Source organism: Pyrus communis, chromosome 15 (genome assembly GCF_963583255.1).
Source record: "Pyrus communis chromosome 15, drPyrComm1.1, whole genome shotgun sequence".
Classification (NCBI taxonomy): Eukaryota; Viridiplantae; Streptophyta; class Magnoliopsida; order Rosales; family Rosaceae; genus Pyrus; species Pyrus communis.
In genome coordinates this window covers 20,611,320-20,630,288 of record NC_084817.1, presented here as the reverse complement: position 1 = coordinate 20,630,288, position 18,969 = coordinate 20,611,320, and the positions used below count along the sequence as shown (strand labels likewise).

Here is an 18,969-nt window from a genome sequence, read left to right as displayed (position 1 = left end):
TGGTTTCAGGTTTACATGCTGATGTGCTTACTTTGTCACATTCAACTCTTGAGCATTTTCAAACACGTAAATTACCTTCACTTTCACAACAACATATTAAAAAAATCTTCACAAAAAAGCATCTAATTTCACAAAATATATGAAACCTAAATCAAATTTCTTGATAAAAGAAATTAGATGCTTTTTTGTGAAGATTTTTTTAATATATTGTTGTGAAAGTTAAGGCAATTTACGTGTCTGAAAATGCTCGAGAGTTGAATGTGACAAAGTAAGCACATCAACATGTAAACCTGAAACCAAGAAGCTCAAACCCCGAGAATTCGATGGTTAGCCCTGTTTTTCAGATTTGTTTGCTTCAGTTAATTTTGTTGTAAATTAATTAATAATATATTAGAGCGACACCCTGTTGGTTATTGTGTTTTTTTTTTTTTTTAACAGTTAATAACATGTATTTTCTCTTCGTTGCATTTAGAAGTAACCAACCTTAGTTATGCGACTCAAAATCTGGGGCAGCTTCTTGACCTTATTCTCAGGAAGGTAACATTTTTATTTCTTTTCCTTATCATTTGATTGGGTTTACGATTTCAATTTGATGCCATTAAGCTATCACCCTCAGACCTCAAAATTCAGGTAACCCCATGGTTTTAATATTGCTTCTCCTGTTTTGTCCAATTATTGTTCTATTAATTGTATTCTTTAGTTAAATAATGATTAATTAGAATGTCTAGTAAAAAAACTCAGGCATTGCAGTGTTTGAAATGATAATATAAATCCAATTTGGCCATTAGCCAGTCGGAGAACCTTATTTGGGAAGTAGGTTTTAAAGTTTCAATAGTTTCGTTGTGTGTAATTTTTTGTGCTTTGCCTACCGGGAATCTAATAACCAAAGGCTTACTTATGTTTCCCAAATGGTTTTTAACTGTATGTTTCGTTTCTTTACTATTTTCAGATGATATAAATGATCAGTTCTGTGATGCTGTTAAGAATAAACGACTTTTGTGATGCTTTTAAGAATAAAGGATTTAATAAACGACTTTTGTGATGCTTTATGTTATTCCTTTTTATTGGTCTGATATTTAGCAAAAGCATCCTTTAACAAATCCAATTGTCATTTGTTCACGTTAACTTCAATTTTTCCAATTTCTAACAGAGAAATGAAAACAGCTACATATCAGAAGAAAGGAGGAACAAAGTGAAGAAACAAACAATTGGAATCTGGAAATTCAACACTACTCATTGGTTCTTATGGTAGATAGGGTTGTAAATAGATTTCCCCATGTATACAAGTAGTAATGCAAATCATTTATATTTAAAACTTTTTACATGTTTTATACAATTTCAAAACCCGCAGCACCGCAAGGGACACGCTTGCTAGTAAAACCTGGACCCAATATGCTTGATCACAGCAAACACCGGACAAAATTATGAACAAACTGGACTAGCATAGTGGACCCTTCTGTATTCCAGTACAGAAGCCTCAACGTATCATAATATACAAGGACTAGGCAATGTTGCCCGCACGTTGCTGTGGGATTAAAAACTGTGTTGATTACTATGCTTGAAAAACGCAGAGATAGTCGACGAAAACAATAAGATAAATTTAGATGTACAAAACACTATAATCATTTACTGCGGTTCATTGCTTTCATCCAATTTTCAACTGGGACCAGCATTTGTACACAGAAGATAAGAAAATGCTGGACTATGTACATACAAAATATTAGAAATGCTGGGCTAGTACCTGCAAAAAATATTGTCTAACCTAGATTAGAGAGAGTTATTTACATACTAACAAATAATAGAAACATTGTTCGATGTATATAGATTAGAGGTGCGAAAGTAACATTTGTTCTGTTCAAAAGGAAGATTCAACATTCTTTGTGCAGCAGAATGGACAGGAGAAAGTTGATAATGATTTGAAATAAACAATATAAGCAAGAGTTATTTCAAGTACGAAGGTAGCAAAAGACGGTGAGATAACATTTGGCAACTATTTTTCAGTTAAGGCAGAAACAGATAAAATGCTTTGGAGGAAAATTAAATGAACGATAGGATACCAATTCAAAACGAAGCATGTGCTAAAATCATGTTGGTATGTTTGCCTCCTCTCTCCCTTTTGCGTTGGGATGTATAAGTTTGAAAGAAAGGGAAAGTAGAGGAAAGTTTAATGATATAAACAAACAATAGAACAGATCATATAAGTTCCCTAATTAGCAATGATAACCAATGTAATCAAACATAAATAAAATGGTATGATACAGTTTTATTCTTTTTCACAAAGCTCTAAGGTTCGAGTCTTATGAAATGCCGAGTTTGATACAAATTATTATTGATGGAATTGATAGTTTTATTCTCTTTTACAACATGATTCAAAGAACCTCAATCTACTATCTTTAACGATTGAAACTATATTGTACAGTGTTAAATCTTTAGTATTAATTTGAAGACTGAAAATAAAATAATTTGAAGCTAAATTGATTAGTATTAAGCTTAGCCTCAAATATTATTCAGCAGATACAATCCAAAATTAAGACAAATTCGAAAGAATTGAGCCTTACCTGATCATTGATAAAACAATGGGCTGAGAAATACGATTTCAAATTGAATTTGAATGATGACAGCCACCTTTTCCCCTGAGTTCAAAGGTGGAAATTGAACAAAATACACTAAAATTTGAGTCATACAATTCAAATTTCAAACAAAGGGGTCAATTTTCATACATGCAACTCAACAACTAAGATTGTTACCACGATTATTCAAGAACTAATTACCAAAAACAACTATCTAAGGTTCATACTTTTAGTTTTTGTTCACTCATTATTTTCTCAGTAAATCAACCATTTGTTCTTTATCAATGTCCAAGGCCTGTTATATAGAAGGCAAACGGAGCATAAAAAATTAACTGGGTTAGCAACATGTAACTTAAATATACTTAAGAAAGCATATTTAATTCAAAACCAAGAAATTAAAAGATATCTAAATCATGTAGAAAGTCATAATACTAATAATTAAGACTTTGCTTAAGATTGGAATGCTACCGGCTTGAACTCAAGAACTAAACTATCCTAGTGAGTCTGAAATTGAGAGATGCCCATTAAACATTTCAATGAATTGGGAGATACCCATTAAACTTTTCAAATTGAGGGATACCCATGTCGATTTTTCAAGATTCATAGAGAAAATGACCAACCCAAATAATTAGGGAGGTTCCTAAATTGAACAGACTATACACAAAGCATAAACAAATTCAGCATATGAACACCAAAACTTACCAAACTATAGTAACAGACCTCTGGTTGGATCTGCGCAATATGTAGAGTTAAATAGGATTAATATTAATTAATAGTAGTAATCTATGAACTTTGACAGTAAAATAAAAATTAGATAGGAAATTTAACAAATGAAATCAAGTACCTTGATTCCTCACCATATAAAAAGTGGTCCAAACTTTTGTATGTTGGAGTTCATATATAAGTATCAGTTCATTTTTGAATCAAAAAGTACCACTAATACTTTTAGTTTAGTCTTCCGATTGAATCAGATCTATCATCAAATTTCAATCAGAAAATAGAAAATTAAGAACAACCCAGAATTTCGACTCACCTTCTGTGAAACTTGTCCCTGTTGAGCAGCAGTAGGAACGGGTAAACTGGGTGATATATACAACCGATTAAAACATTCAAGTTTAGCTGCTTCAGCTAAATGACAGAAAAAGAAAAAAAAAGTTAATTCAACTATAATTAAGTAATCTGGTTTAAGATTAATAAAAAGGCTTGGGAATTTCAGCTGTAATATCACACCTCAAGCTGCAACTCGACAAAGTCTGCGAAATCAGAATCCAAAATGTGATCTTCAGTCTTTCAGCCTCTGTTGCAAAAATTAATCCCACAATCCCCAAAAAATTAAACAAATCAAGCAGGGATAAAATCGGTATCACACTGCTCTATGAACATTGTTTAAGTTGTTTGTACAACTGGGGAAGAAAATCTAGTTCTTTTTTTCAACTATGTCATATTCATATAGTTGAGCAACTTATCTGGCAAAACCACATTCATATAGTTGCCTGCATATACAAAATTCAATCAATAGGCAGTATGACACACATAAGAAATCTAACTAACCAACGGTCTTTAAAAACGATAATATTGGGCAGTTAGTTAGTGTATCATACTCGTTTATTATGCTAAAGGATGCAGACACCAAGGTGTGTTTCCGCATATACTTCCACGACATTATTATATAAAGTTGCGTTTAATTAAGAGAATCAAACTTAAGCGTCAACATGCAAGTGCTCATTAATCAACTCCTCTTTCTTGAACTCTGCAATCCATCCTTAGTGTGTTATATAAACTTAAAGATCAATAACAGCAAAATGATCAAACTCCTGGAGACAGAATCTACAAGCCAGTTCTAGTGTAAAGTAAATCTCCTGTTCCGTCAAACAAAAAGACGACTGTTTATCCCAACGGTTCATCATGCTTATTTAGGCATTGATAACCATCTAAAAACAAGGTACTAAAAAGAGAATTCGAGCCCGCTTACCAGTCTATCAGTAAAAAAAATTTCGATGTACTCTAAACAACGTAAATCCCTAAACAAAATCCAAACAATCATCACATTCTCCAGGCCACCAAAAAAAACTTCAACCAAAATAATTCAAACTCAAGCCCCCGAAATTTAAACTGCATAGAATCCAATCCATCACAGACAAATACCGCATACACTGCGATCAAGATCAAACAATTGAAATACAAATCAACTCTCACACCAAGATTTAACTCAGTAAGCGAACTTGCCTGGAGAGTTCGGGTGGCGAACTCGACTCCGATAGTGGATTTGGACTCCAAGCAGAACTCATTCCTGATAAATCTAGAGAGAATGTTAGATTTGCCCACACCAGAGTCACCGATCAACACGATCTTGAACAGGTAGTCGTATTCGTGGTCTACTCTACTCGCCATGCCGCCCTCTCTCCTCTCCGATCTCCACAACCTATACAAATATATACACACACAAATTCAAATCCATCAAAAATGACACAAATACACAAACAAATCTCTGTCTCTCATTGTAACCTATACATACACAAACAGTTATATCTATAGATCTCGCTTACCCGGAGGCGAATCGACCGAGGAGAGAACGCGATCGGAGCGTTCGATCGGAGGAACCGAAGGAATTGGAGAGGGAAGCACAGTGGGGGGTTTTGGGGAAGGAGAAAATGGGAAGAAATCTGAGTTCATCTTCCAATCTCTTCACGTACCCATCGAGCTTTGAAGACCTGTGAGAGCCATCTTTAATGGCGGCGAGATGAGCGACAAATTCGGTGATTGTTTTCGGAATTTTGAGTGAATGGATGGAACTATGGAAGAGTCCAAAAAAGAGGAAAAGAGAAAGGAAGCCACCACGTGTAAAAATGGTCCAACCGAAATTAAACAAATCAAGCAAGGATAAAATCGCTGTCACAGTCTATAAACAGTGGTTTAGGCATTTTTATCTTTTAGTACATCAACTATTGGTCTCTCCACACTTTCATAGCTAACTTTTTTTAAAATAGCAATGTCATACCCCTGTCAGTTTTTCTCTTAATTTTTTTGTGACGTGGCTACATGCGGGATTCACTCACTAATCCAACTGAATTAAAAAATTATTAAATATATTTTTAATAATTAAAAATTAAAAAAATAATTTTTTTATTATTAAATCTCTCTTTCTCTCTCCTCTCTCTCGCCTCTCTCTCTTCTTGCATCCCCAAAACTCCTTCCCGCCTGAACCCCCCCTCCGACCTCTTCCCACCCGTCCCCCCGCAACCTTTCTCCACCACGCTCTCTCTTTCCTCTCTGTCTCTCTTGCCTCTCTCGCCTCTCTCTCTTCTCTCTCTCTGGGCAAGTATGGGGGATCCACCCCCAACCCACCCGAAGTCTACTTCCTCCCTACCTCTCTCTCTCTCGTCATGCCCAGAACCCCCCAAACCCACTTGGATTTTTTCATCCGCCCTCCTTTCTCGGATCTACCTGCAAGCTCTGACCCGCTTCCCTCTCCCACTCCATTGCCCACCACCGATCCGCCGTCAGTGCCGTCTCTGAAGCTGTCAAGGAGAAAGGGAAAGAGGGAGAGCTGTCAAGGTCTGGGCTGACGAGGCTACTGTTGCAGTGTGAAAGGGAGAAAGGAAGAGAGAATATGGGAGGAAAGATGATGGAGATGAAAAAACCCAAGTGGGTTTGGGGGGTTCTGGGCACGACGAGAGAGAGAAGTGGGGAGTAAGGAGACTACGGTGGAAAGGAGAGGGAGAGATAAGAGAGAGAGGGTGGTGGATGAAGGTTGGGGGGACGAGTGGGAAGAGGTTGAGGGGACTAGTGGGAAGGAGTTTTGGGGATGCAGAGAAGAGAGAGAGGGGGAGAGAGAGAGAGAGAAATTTAATTAATTTTTTTTTTAATTTTTAATTATTAAAAATATATTTAATAATTTTTTAATCTAGTTAGATTAGTGAGTGGATCCCACATGTAGTCACATCAGAACTTAATAGAAAAATTAATAGAAAAACTGACAGAGATATGACATTGACACAAATTCGTAAGATGAGGTATGACATTGTCATTTTAAAAAGATTATGTATGAAAGTGTCATGAGACTAATAATTGAGGTAGTTTTGTGTAATTTACCTTTTAGTATATATAGAATTTGCCAAATATTTAAAAGAAATTTACAAATATGGGAACTCAAAGCCTGGACTCCATATTAATTTTGAGTTGGAATGTTGTTGCTTTTTATGTTTTTTCCTTCTTTTTGGACCCACCCACATGGGAAAACTTCTCATTTGGTTTATTTATTTATTTATTTGATGTTGTAAACTATTGAAAAATCAATGTTAGAAATAGCTTTTTTTATTTTTATCAATGGGCACGATGCTCCAACGAAATGAATAATAATATTTTGATCTCTACATTTAGGGATGATACTATAAGGATTTACAATAGCAGGCAATATATTTTTTTAGGGACTCCAATATCCTTTTAAAGCTCCTAAATGAGTCCTCAAAGTTTGTAACGGAAGTTCTTGTATAGAGATGCTCTAAGTAAAAGAGAAAAATGTTAGAAAATAGGGTTGCCTCCGCATAATCGATTTATTTAATCTGTGACGGTTGAAGTTGGTCGGTTAGATCAGTGATTACTTAAGAGTCATTGATTTGTCGAAAGATAACTCCAAGTACGGTTTCAACTTCTGGCCATTCATCTTGAATGTGTACCATTAAACTCACTTTTAATATTAACAGCTCTAAATGAGTGAACCTTGTAACAAGATAAGGCCCATTCAACCGGGACTCGAACTGAAGAGTAAAAAACTTTTGCCGTGGCTGAAAACTTTTTAGAGAATTTGATTGTGATGAAATGTCTTTGTTTTTGCAGAATGAAGATGGGGGATGGCGTCTACATATTGAGGGGCCAAATGCTATGTTTGTGAACTGTTTTTTATATATTGCACAGTAAGATGACGATTATATCTCTGGTGTTCACTCGAAATCTCTGGACTCTTCTGCTTCGTTCGGTTTTCTCTCAACCAAAAATGCAAATCCCTGCTTCTCGAACACACTCTCTCTCTCACCACCAGGCTCTGCTGCGGCGTCAAATTCTGGGCCTCCATCGACGTCGTTTTCTAAAACCCTTTATACTCAAGGTAAAGTTATTCTAGGTTTTAGTCCATATTCAGATCACCCCCAATTTCAAAATTTTAGGGAATTGATTCGTTTTCCAGTTGCATGTTTAACATTCATTTGGGTGATGGTGGTTTGAGGGTGTACGAATCAATTTCAAAATTTTAGGGAATTGATTCGTTTTCCTGTTGCATGTTTAACATTCGATTTCCAGTACTATTTTGATAAACATAATGGTTAATGTTGTGGGGATGCTACTGGAACAGGCATAAGCACCTTTACTGTTGTCTCGAAGCTGGATGGCGAAGATGGACGGACTGTGTTGAAGGCTCAGGTTCGTTATTTCCTTTTGATTTTACTGATCAAAGTTGTTATGTTACTCACTGCTGGACTTTTTGTAATAATTATGTGTTCCTAATACTAAAATTGTCCCTCTTTCTGTCTCATAGATGGTGATTTTGCTGGGAAAGGCTGAAGAAGTCGAGGAGACTGCAGTTCCTGTGGTTGCAGCGTGAAGGCATGTATGATTCAGCAGAGTTTGAGTTGAAACTTGGATGATGAGTTGTAGCTGGGTAATTCATTAGAATAATAAGGATGTGTATATGAGAGACAGGTTTAGCACTTTGATATAAATAATGAGATTTTTTGCTGCTCACAGCTCTCTCTCTCTCTCTCTCTCTAAGGATGTGTATATGAGAGACAGGTTTAGCACTTTGCGTCCTAATACATGTTTTCGTACATGTCCTTTGATATAAATAATGAGGTTTTTTGCAGCTCACACACGCACACATAAACAACCACATTGTTAGAAAGCTGAAGAAACACTAGAATTTAGTGAGTCTGAAACGTTAAGGTTGACATTTAGGGTTCTCTTTCTTGTAGAGGCTAGAAGATATCTGGATCTGCATCAAATTTCAATTTTTGTGCCCAGATTTTAGTGCCCTGTACTGTTTGTGTTGTGCTAAAAGCATGATTGTTTATCTTGGAGTGGTTTAAGGGAATGTCCAACTGAGTTGAGCAGTTTTTGTTCATTCTGTTAAGGTGAGCGTCTTTGGAGGTATTGTGGGTATATTGTCCGAATTAGCGTTTTTAAAGTTGAAATTTAATCTGGGATTCTGAAATATTTTACAACTTAGTAATTTGTGGAGTTATTCTTAGTTTTTACCAAGAAATTTGATTTAGGTTTCATATATTTTGTGAAATTAGATACCTTTTTGTGAAGATTTTTTTAATATATTGTTGTTGTAGTTAAGGTAATTTACGCGTCTAAAAATGCTCAAGAGTTGAATGTGAAAGTAAGCAGATCAGCATGTAAACCTGAAACCAAGAAGCTCAAACCCTGAGAATTTGATGGTTAGCCCTGTTTTCAGATTTGTTTGCTTCAGTTAATTTTGTTGTAAATTAATTAATAACATATTTGAGCAAAACCCTGTTGGTTATTGTGCTTTTTTTTTTTTTTATAGGTAATAACATGTATTTTCTCTTCTTTGCATTTAGCAGTAATCAACCTTAGTTATGCGACTCAAAATCCAAGGCAGCTTCTGGACCTTATCCTCAGGAAGGTAACATTTTTATTTCCTTTCCTTATCATTTGATCAGGTTTTGGGTTAAGCTATCACCCTCAGACCTCAAAATTCAGGTAACCCCATGATTTTAATATTTCTTCTCATGTTTTGTCCAATTATTGTTCTATTAATTATATTCTTTAGTTAAATAATGATTAATTAGAATGTCTAGTAAAAAAAACTCAGGCATTGCAGTGTTTGAAATGATAATATAAATCCAATTTGGCCATTAGCCAGTCGGAGAACCTTATTTGTGAAGTAGGTTTTAAAGTTTCAATAGTTTCGTTGTGTGTAAATATTTGTGCTTTGCCTACCGGAAATCTAATAACCAAAGGCTTACTTATGTTTCCCAAATGGTTTTTAACTGTATGTTTCGTTTCTTTACTATTTTCAGATGATATAATGATCAGTTATGTGATGCTGTTAAGAATAAACGAATTTTGCGATGCTCTTTAGAATGAAGGTTCTAATATATTTGATTCGCTGTCTACAGAAAAACCAAGGATTTGCCAAATATTTTAAAGAAATTTACAAATATGAGAACTCAAAGAGTGGACTCTATATTAATTTTGAATTGGAATGTTGATGCTTTCTATGTCTTTTTTTTTTCCTTGTTTTTTGGACCCACCCGCATGGGAAAACTTCTCATTTGGCTTTTCTTTTTTTTTTTTTTTTTTTTTTTTAATGTTGTAAACTCCTGAAAAATCAATGGTAGAGATAGCTTTTTTATTTTTTTATCAATGTGCATGATACTCCAACGAAATGAATGAGCCCTCATGAGCTTCGATAGCTAGTCACCCCGCCCAAGGAATAAAGTTTGTGGTGGGAGTTCCTATATAGAGGTGCTCTAAAGAAAAGAGAAAAATGTTAGAAAATAGGTTTGCCTCCACATAATCGATTTATTTAATATGTGGAGACAGTTGAAGTTCGGTGGTTGGATCAGTGATTACTTAACGGTCATTGACTTGTCGAAGGATGACTCTAGTACGATTTCAGCTTGTGACCATTCATCTTGAATGTGTACCATTAAGCTCACTTTTGATATTCACAGCTCTAAGTGAGTGAACCTAGTAACAAGATAAGGCCCATTCAACCGAGATTTGAAATTTCATGAAACTAACTTCTAACCTCAAATTGAATGCTAAAAACTTTTACCATGGCTGAAAACTTTTTTGAGAATTTGATTGTTATGAAATATCTTTGTTTTTGCAGAATGAAGATGGGATATTGAGAGGCCGAATACCATGTTTGTGGACTGTTTTAGTTCATATTTTGATATGGACCATAATATATTTTAATATATTTCAAACATTTAACATAGTTTTAAAACCCACGACATCGGGTGGGCTCAATTTCTAGTGTATTACTATATTTGCATGCATTTTTCATGTAATATTATTAATTGCACGTTCCCTATATGTTTCATTGGCATCTTATTTTAGTTCCTCCTGAGCCACGTGTCATATTAATTAGTGAAGGCCAAGACGCCACATGTGCGTGGTAGTTATGAACCAGGCGGGCCAAGCAAACTAACTTTGAAACTTTGATTTCAGAATTTCAATCACAAGAGCTTGATTTGATTTTTTGAAGGAAGACGAAGAAACCCAATTACACAAACTCTCCGTTTCTGTAATCCTTCTGACTTTCAATGGCAGAAGTAGGGCAAGAATTTTTTATAATTGTGCTGTTGTATGTTTCTTTTGGGTAATTTGGTTGGATAGAGAGATATAAGGAGGAGAGTTCTTTGGAAGAAGGTCGGGTTATGGGCACCCAAATTCCTTTCATAACCTAGAGTGTTTGACCAGTAATACTATCATAAAAGAACATGTATGCAGTGCATGGAATCTAGCTTGCCTTATATCAACCGTTTGTTTGGTAATAAAGAGGCTTGGGTTTGTGTATCTTGCCTTGTCAAACCAATATTTGCTTGCTCAACATTTATTTTTATTACTGTAGCCTGTAGGTAGAGATCGTTCCTCTCAGGATATTTATTCCCAGAAGAAGAACAAGATTCACAAAGACGGCAGGTATGTTGGAAATGTTACTGATTACAAATTTGTGACTGCTAGAACTTTTCAGAGGTATAAATGGTTGTCCAATTGGTCACATGCAGGAAGTTTGGAAGGTTTCAACAACTGCTGGTGCGAAAACGTGTGAAGAAAGGCTCATTAGTCCCAGAGATTTCTGCATTAAGCGGTCAGACAAATAAAGAGTCTGAGACCTCATCCAAAGCAAGTGCCTCTGCCCCTGCTACCAGTCAATCCTCCGTTCATGCAGATCCTGTGCAAGTGAGATTCCTTTTCTTCTTTCCTTTAATTTTTTGGGCTAGTTTTTTTATGAAACAATATGATTACTGCTTCCTTATTTTCTAGATTATCATTATAACAGATTAATGGATGCCTTTTTTCATTTTTATTGCACGGTTACTTTAAATCAACATTTGATGTAATTCTATTTGCCGCAAGGGGCTGGTTGTATAGTTTTGTAAGTTGAGTTGAAGAAAACAGAGGGTCCTAAATTTGAAGAGCTCTCGGTTAATTTCCCTAAATCTGTACATAGATTCAAATATAAATTTTGAAATAAATGAATGTCGAATCTCACCCTCCTAAACCATTGCCTTCCCGTGACACAGCCAACGTTATCCGTCGGCAGTCTTTCTCTTAATTCTATGTTATCTCTAAACTACATTTATATCCTTTTTTTGGGGTGGTTTTTTAAAATGTGTCATGCGGTTTTAATTTTCTCAAATTGCAGTATGAAGTTTTGAAATTGTTGTAATTTATGCATTTTTATTTGAATATTCATCAAATTGATGACATGATGAGCATAAAACTCGTAGTAGGATTGATATGCAAGTTGCATTGCATGCGGTCCACCACTTTACTACTGGATAGGGTCTTGGGTTTCAACCCATTCCCTTTCAGGATCGAAACGCCCTCTCCTAAATTGTTGTAATAGTTTCAAACTCTCTTCCATTAATAATAATTGTTTAAAAAATAATAATATGTAAACTACATCTACACCACATTAATTAAAAACTCAACAATTTAACAGAGAATTACAAGTTCAAATAAACAAAATGTGTATATTGATATAATTTTAAAAGCTCAAGGTGTAATGTGAAAAAATTTGAAACCTCGAGACTCATTTTGAAAAGCAACTCAAATACATAGGGTCTAAAGTGTAGTTTGGACCCTTTTTTTTTTCCTTTTGACAAGTATGACTTTCTGCTCACATGGAAACCTTGATCTTGTACCGTTTAGAGGTGGTAAATCAACTCATTGGGTTGTTAATAGGTACTGTTAAGACCCGTTTAATTTGATATTACCATAATATAGAGGTGAGTGGGTACCCATTGACAACCCAATTGGTCGATTTGCCTGGTACTGTTCATTTAAAAATAATTTTTTACAGGACTATAATTCTGAATAGGGCAATACTAAACCCTTTGTGTTGAAGATGGCCTAACGACCTACAATGGCTATATTGTTTCCGTTTGACACAGCCAACGTTATCCGTCGGCAGTCTTTCTCTTAATTCTATGTTATCCCTAAACTACATTTACATCCTTTTTTGGGGTGGTGTTTAAAAATGTGTCATGCGGTTTTAATTTTCTCAAATTGCAGTATGAAGTTTTGAAATTGTTGTAATTTATGCATTTTTATTTGAATATTCATCAAATTGATGACATGATGAGCATAAAACTCGTAATAGGATTGATATGCAAGTTACATTGCATGCGGTCCACCACTTTCAAAATGAGTCTTGGGTTTCAACCCATTCGCTTTCAGGATCGAAATGCCCTCTCCTAAATTGTTGTATTAGTTTCAAACTCTCTTCCATTAATAATAATTGTTTAAAAAATAATAATATGTAAACTACATCTACACCACATTAATTAGAAACTCATCAATTTAACAGAGAATTACAAGTTCAAATAAACAAAATGTGTAAATTGATATAATTTTAAAAGCTCAAGGTGTAATGTGAAAAAATTTGAAACCTCGAGACTCATTTTGAAAAGTAACTCAAATACATAGGGTCTAAAGTGTAGTTTGGACCTTCTTTTTTTTTTTTCTTTTCTTTTGACAAGTATGACTTCCTGCTCACATGGAAACCTTGATTTTGTACCGTTTAGAGGTGGTAAATCAACTTATTGGGTTGTTAATAGGTACTGTTAAGACCCGTTTAATTTGATATTATCATAATATAGAGGTGAGAATGGTGGTGGTGGTGGTGATAGTACAAGGTGAAATCAAACTAAATGGATCTCAATGGGTACCCATTGACAACCCAATTGGTCGATTTGCCCGGTACTGTTCATTTAAAAATAATTTTTTGCAGGACTATAATTCTGAATAGGGCAATACTAAACCCTTTCGGTTGAAGATGGCCTAACGACCTACAATGGCTATATTGTTTCCGTTTGAGTAAATTTTGATCAAGCTTGGTCGTACTTCTTCCTTCAAGAGTAATCTCACTGTGATACAACACACAGAAGTATATATGCATTCAAAGAAAATAGCTAGGACCTACAATACGAGCAGATATTATAGATGACAAAAGTGGACAAACCATATAGAAATTACAATGAATGAACAGAAGTGAAGGATTAATATAAACTAATAAGGTCTAAATTACTTTTACAAACGCTCTATAGAATAAAGATGTCCAAGTCCAGTTTCTTAGCTATTTTGATCCCAAGGTACTGCAGTATCTTTCATATGACTAATGAAAAATCAGTTAGACTTAAAAAACAGAAGGCTGGACGGGAACGAGTATTCCTTTTAACATTTTACACATCACACAATGTGTCCGTATAAAATCACTTCTTGGTATAGAAGCACCTCATTGTATTTATCAACCTCATGAAAACAATTACGTTCAGTTACAAAAATTCCCTAATGACTCTGTCTTAAACAATTTCTTAATATTATAAGTTTTAATTCTCATTATGGTGAGTATCTATCTTATATAAGAAAATATTTTCGTAGAGATTTTTTTTTTTTTACACTTATATTTTTGCATATTTTCTTATGTGCCACTAATTCATTACAATATATTTATGTACGAACATTTTGGTACACTGGGTTAGTATAATATGTTTAGGTGCTGACATTTAGGTACACTAGTTTAGTCTAATATATTTAGGTATCGACATTTCAGTACACAAGTTTAGTATCATATAGTTAGATACGGAATTTTCAGTACACTTATATTTTTGCATATTTTTTTATGTGCCACTAATTTACTACAATATATTTAGGTACAGACATTTCGATACACTACATTAGTAAAATATATTATGATACGAACGTTTAGGTACACTAATTAGAGGAAGTTAAATAAAATTAATGAATTAAAATGTGTATAATAGTAAATTTAAAATTTAATGCAATGACATTAAATAAGATATCTATTAAATATTAAAACAAAAATATAATATAAATTTGAATTGAGTACACATTAGGGATTAAAATCAATATCCAATCTAACACCAAATTTTTATTAAATTTTAATCTTCTTGTAGGATTAAAGTTCAAAAATCCCATAAATATATAAGAGAGGAACAAGAAGTTTACGAAGCTTGTGGATATAAAGAATAATAATAACCACTGGTCCACGAGAAGAAGGTTTTAAATCTTAATTTGCAGAAGCACGTAGCATGTAAAGATGGTGTAAAAAGAATGATTTATGCATGGTTGATTAGGGTTTAGGTAACTCACGGGAAGAAAGGGACTTGTATGGAAATTAGGTAGCTCACGGGAAGAAAGAGGCATGTAAAGATGGTGTAAAAAGAATGATTTATGCATGGTTGATTAGGGTTTAGGTAGCTCACGGGAAGAAAGAGACTTGTATGGAAATTAGGTAGCTCACGGGAAGAAAGAGCCTTGCATGAAAACAATGACGTTGGGTTTATAAATTGGTCGATTGACCTTTGACAACCAAACCACCTTCAGACTCGGTCGGAGGCTTACGTTTACTGTTACACACCTCATCAAGTTCCTCTTCTTTTTACCTTTCTTTTTTTACCATTTCAACACTGCACAATGGTGCTGAAACTGGCTCTCTTTTTCGTTTGAGCATTCTTGATGCTGATACAATATTCCTCCTTCCACACTGCACTATAGTGTGGAAGTGTGGAAGGAGGAATATTGTATCGGCATCAAAAATGCTCAAACGAAAAGGAGAGCCAGTTTCATCACCATTGTGCAGTGTTGAATTGGTAAAAAAAGAGAGCCAGTTTCATCACAAGAGCTTGATTTGATTTTTTGAAGGAAGACGAAGAAACCCAATTACACAAACTCTCCGTTTCTGTAATCCTTCTGACTTTCAATGGCAGAAGTAGGGCAAGAATTTTTTATAATTGTGCTGTTGTATGTTTCTTTTGGGTAATTTGGTTGGATAGAGAGATATAAGGAGGAGAGTTCTTTGGGAGAAGGTCGGGTTATGGGCACCCAAATTCCTTTCATAACCTAGAGTGTTTGACCAGTAATACTATCATAAAAGAACATGTATGCAGTGCATGGAATCTAGCTTGCCTTATATCAACCGTTTGTTTGGTAATAAAGAGGCTTGGGTTTTTGTATCTTGCCTTGGCAAACCAATATTTGCTTGCTCAACATTTATTTTTATTACTGTAGCCTGTAGGTAGAGATCGTTCCTCTCAGGATTCATTTAACCGAGGCAATGTACAGAATGATGTGGGGATATTTATTCCCAGAAGAAGAACAAGATTCACAAAAACGGCAGGTATGTTGGAAATGTTACTGATTTCAAATTTGTGACTGCTAGAACTTTTCGGAGGTATAAATGGTTGTCCAATTGGTCACATGCAGGAAGTTTGGAAGGTTTCAACAACTGTTGGTGCGAAACGTGTGAAGAAAGGCTCATTAGTCCCAGAGATTTCTGCATTAAGCGGTCAGACAAATAAAGAGTCTGAGACCTCATCCAAAGCAAGTGCCTCTGCCCTTGCTACCAGTCAATCCTCCGTTCATGCAGATCCTGTGCAAGTGAGATTCCTTATCTTCTTTCCTTTCATTTTTTGGGCTTGTTTTTTTATGAAACAATATGATTACTGCTTCCTTATTTTCTAGATTATCATTATAACAGATTAATGGATGCTTTTTTTCATTTTTATTGCACGGTTACTTTAAATCAACATTTGATGTAATTCTATTTGCCGCAAGGGGCTGGTTGTATAGTTTTGTAAGTTGAGTTGAAGAAAACAGAGGGTCCTAAATTTGAAGAGCTCTCGGTTAATCTCCCTCAATCTGTACATAGATTCAAATATAAATTTTGAAATAAATGAGTGTCGAATCTCACCCTCCTAAACCATTGCCTTCCCGTGACTAAGCCAACGTTATCCGTCGGCAGTCTTTCCCTTAATTCTATGTTATCTCTAAACTACATTTATATCCCTTTTGGGGGTGGTTTTTTAAAATGTGTCATGCGGTTTTAATTTTCTCAAATTGCAGTATGAAGTTTTGAAATTGTTGTAATTTATGCATTTTTATTTGAATATTCATCAAATTGATGACATGATGAGCATAAAACTCGTAGTAGGATTGATATGCAAGTTACATTGCATGCGGTCCACCACTTCCCTACTGGATAGGGTCTTGGGTTTCAACCCATTCCCTTTCAGGATCGAAACGCCCTCTCCTAAATTGTTGTAATAGTTTCAAACTCTCTTCCATTAATAATAATTGTTTAAAAAATAATAATATGTAAACTACATCTACACCACATTAATTAAAAACTCATCAATTTAACAGAGAATTACAAGTTCAAATAAACAAAATGTGTAAATTGATATAATTTTAAAAGCTCAAGGTGTAATGTGAAAAAATTTGAAACCTCGAGACTCATTTTGAAAAGCAACTCAAATACATAGGGTCTAAAGAGTAGTTTGGACCTTTTTTTTTTCCTTTTGACAAGTATGACTTCCTGCTCACATGGAAACCTTGATCTTGTACCGTTTAGAGGTGGTAAATCAACTCATTGGGTTGTTAATAGGTACTGTTAAGACCCGTTTAATTTGATATTACCATAATATAGAGGTGAGAATGGTGGTGGTGGTGGTGGTGGTGGTGGTGATAGTACAAGGTGAAATCAAACTAAATGGATCTCAATGGGTACTCATTGACAACCCAATTGGTCGATTTGCCTGGTACTGTTCATTTAAAAATAATTTTTTACAGGACTATAATTCTGAATAGGGCAATACTAAACCCTTTGTGTTGAAGATGGCCTAACGACCTACAATGGCTATATTGTTTCCGTTTGAGTAAATTATGATCAAGCTTGGTCGTACTTCTTTCTTCAAGAGTAATCTCACTGTGATACAACACACAGAAGTATATATGCATTCAAAGAAAATAGCTAGGACCTACAATACGAGCAGATATTATAGATGACAAAAGTGGACAAACCATATAGAAATTACAATGAATGAACAGAAGTGAAGGATTAATATAAACTAATAAGGTCTAAATTACTTTTACAAACGCTCTATAGAATAAAGATGTCCAAGTCCAGTTTCTTAGCTATTTTGATCCCAAGGTACTGCAGTATCTTTCATATGACTAATGAAAAATAAGTTAGACTTAAAAAACAGAAGGCTGGACGGGAACGAGTATTCCTTTTAACATTTTACACATCACACAATGTGTCCGTATAAAATCACTTCTTGGTATAGAAGCACCTCATTGTATTTATCAACCTCATGAAAACAACTACGTTCAGTTACAAAAATTCCCTAATGACTCTGTCTTAAACTATTTCTTAACTAAATCAAATATACCAATCTAATAAAAAAAATTAGAAAACTTCATTTTAATCCTTGACAAAGATAACTTTTAAATTAAAATCATGAGTAAGATCAAAATCTAATTTTAGTCCCTTGGTACATTACTAACCTCATTTATTAATTGTATTTTTATTTTTTAATTATTTCTCTTTTTCTTCCTAATTCTTAATGTATTAATTTTATAGAAAACTAGATTTTAATCCCTAAATAAGATGAAGTTTAGAAAAATGTCTTATAGAAGATTAAAAATTGATTTTAGTCCCTATACTCTATTATATGCTAGCATATGTATTCAATGTCTCTTTGTTTATTTATAATTTTATGGTGTTCATAAATTAAATTTTATGAAAATATGAAAATATTATAAGGTTTAATTCTCATTATGGTGAGTATCTATCTTATATAAGAAAATATTTTCGTAGAGATTTTTTTTTACACTTATATTTTTGCATATTTTCTTATGTGCCACTAATTCATTACAATATATTTATGTACGAACATTTTGGTACACTGGGTTAGTATAATATGTTTAGGTGCTGACATTTAGGTACACTAGTTTAGTCTAATATATTTAGGTATCGACATTTCGGTACACAAGTTTAGTATCATATAGTTAGATACGGAATTTTCAGTACACTTATATTTTTACATATTTTCTTATGTGCCACTAATTTACTACAATATATTTAGGTACATACATTTTGATACACTAAATTAGTAAAATATATTATGATACGAACGTTTAGGTACACTAATTAGAGGAAGTTAAATAAAATTAATGAATTAAAATGTGTATAATAGTAAATTTAAAATTTAATGCAATGACATTAAATAAGATATCTATTAAATATTAAAACAAAAATATAATATAAATTTGAATTGAGTACACATTAGGGATTAAAATCAATATCCAATCTAACATCAAATTTTTATTAAATTTT

The 18,969-nt window shown here is 34.1% G+C and overlaps 2 long non-coding RNA genes across 4 annotated transcripts; one reads left to right on the top strand and one right to left on the bottom strand.

Moving 5' to 3' along the window:
* The first annotated feature begins 414 nt into the window (after positions 1-414).
* LOC137716891 (uncharacterized) lies at positions 415-9,276 on the top strand. Its single transcript, XR_011065759.1, has 5 exons — positions 415-537; positions 7,407-7,674; positions 7,918-7,985; positions 8,101-9,004; positions 9,152-9,276. It is a non-coding gene; the product is annotated as an uncharacterized lncRNA (long non-coding RNA).
* Positions 1,598-5,330, bottom strand: LOC137718203 (uncharacterized). 3 transcript variants are annotated; one of them, XR_011065858.1, is made up of 5 exons: positions 5,117-5,330; positions 3,604-4,992; positions 2,798-2,865; positions 2,559-2,633; positions 1,598-1,741 (listed from the first exon to the last, which is right to left on the bottom strand). It is a non-coding gene; the product is annotated as an uncharacterized lncRNA (long non-coding RNA). The 3 variants fall into 3 exon arrangements; XR_011065857.1 differs by having other exon boundaries at positions 2,559-2,865; XR_011065856.1 differs by having other exon boundaries at positions 1,598-2,865.
* Positions 9,277-18,969: the final 9,693 nt, after the last annotated feature.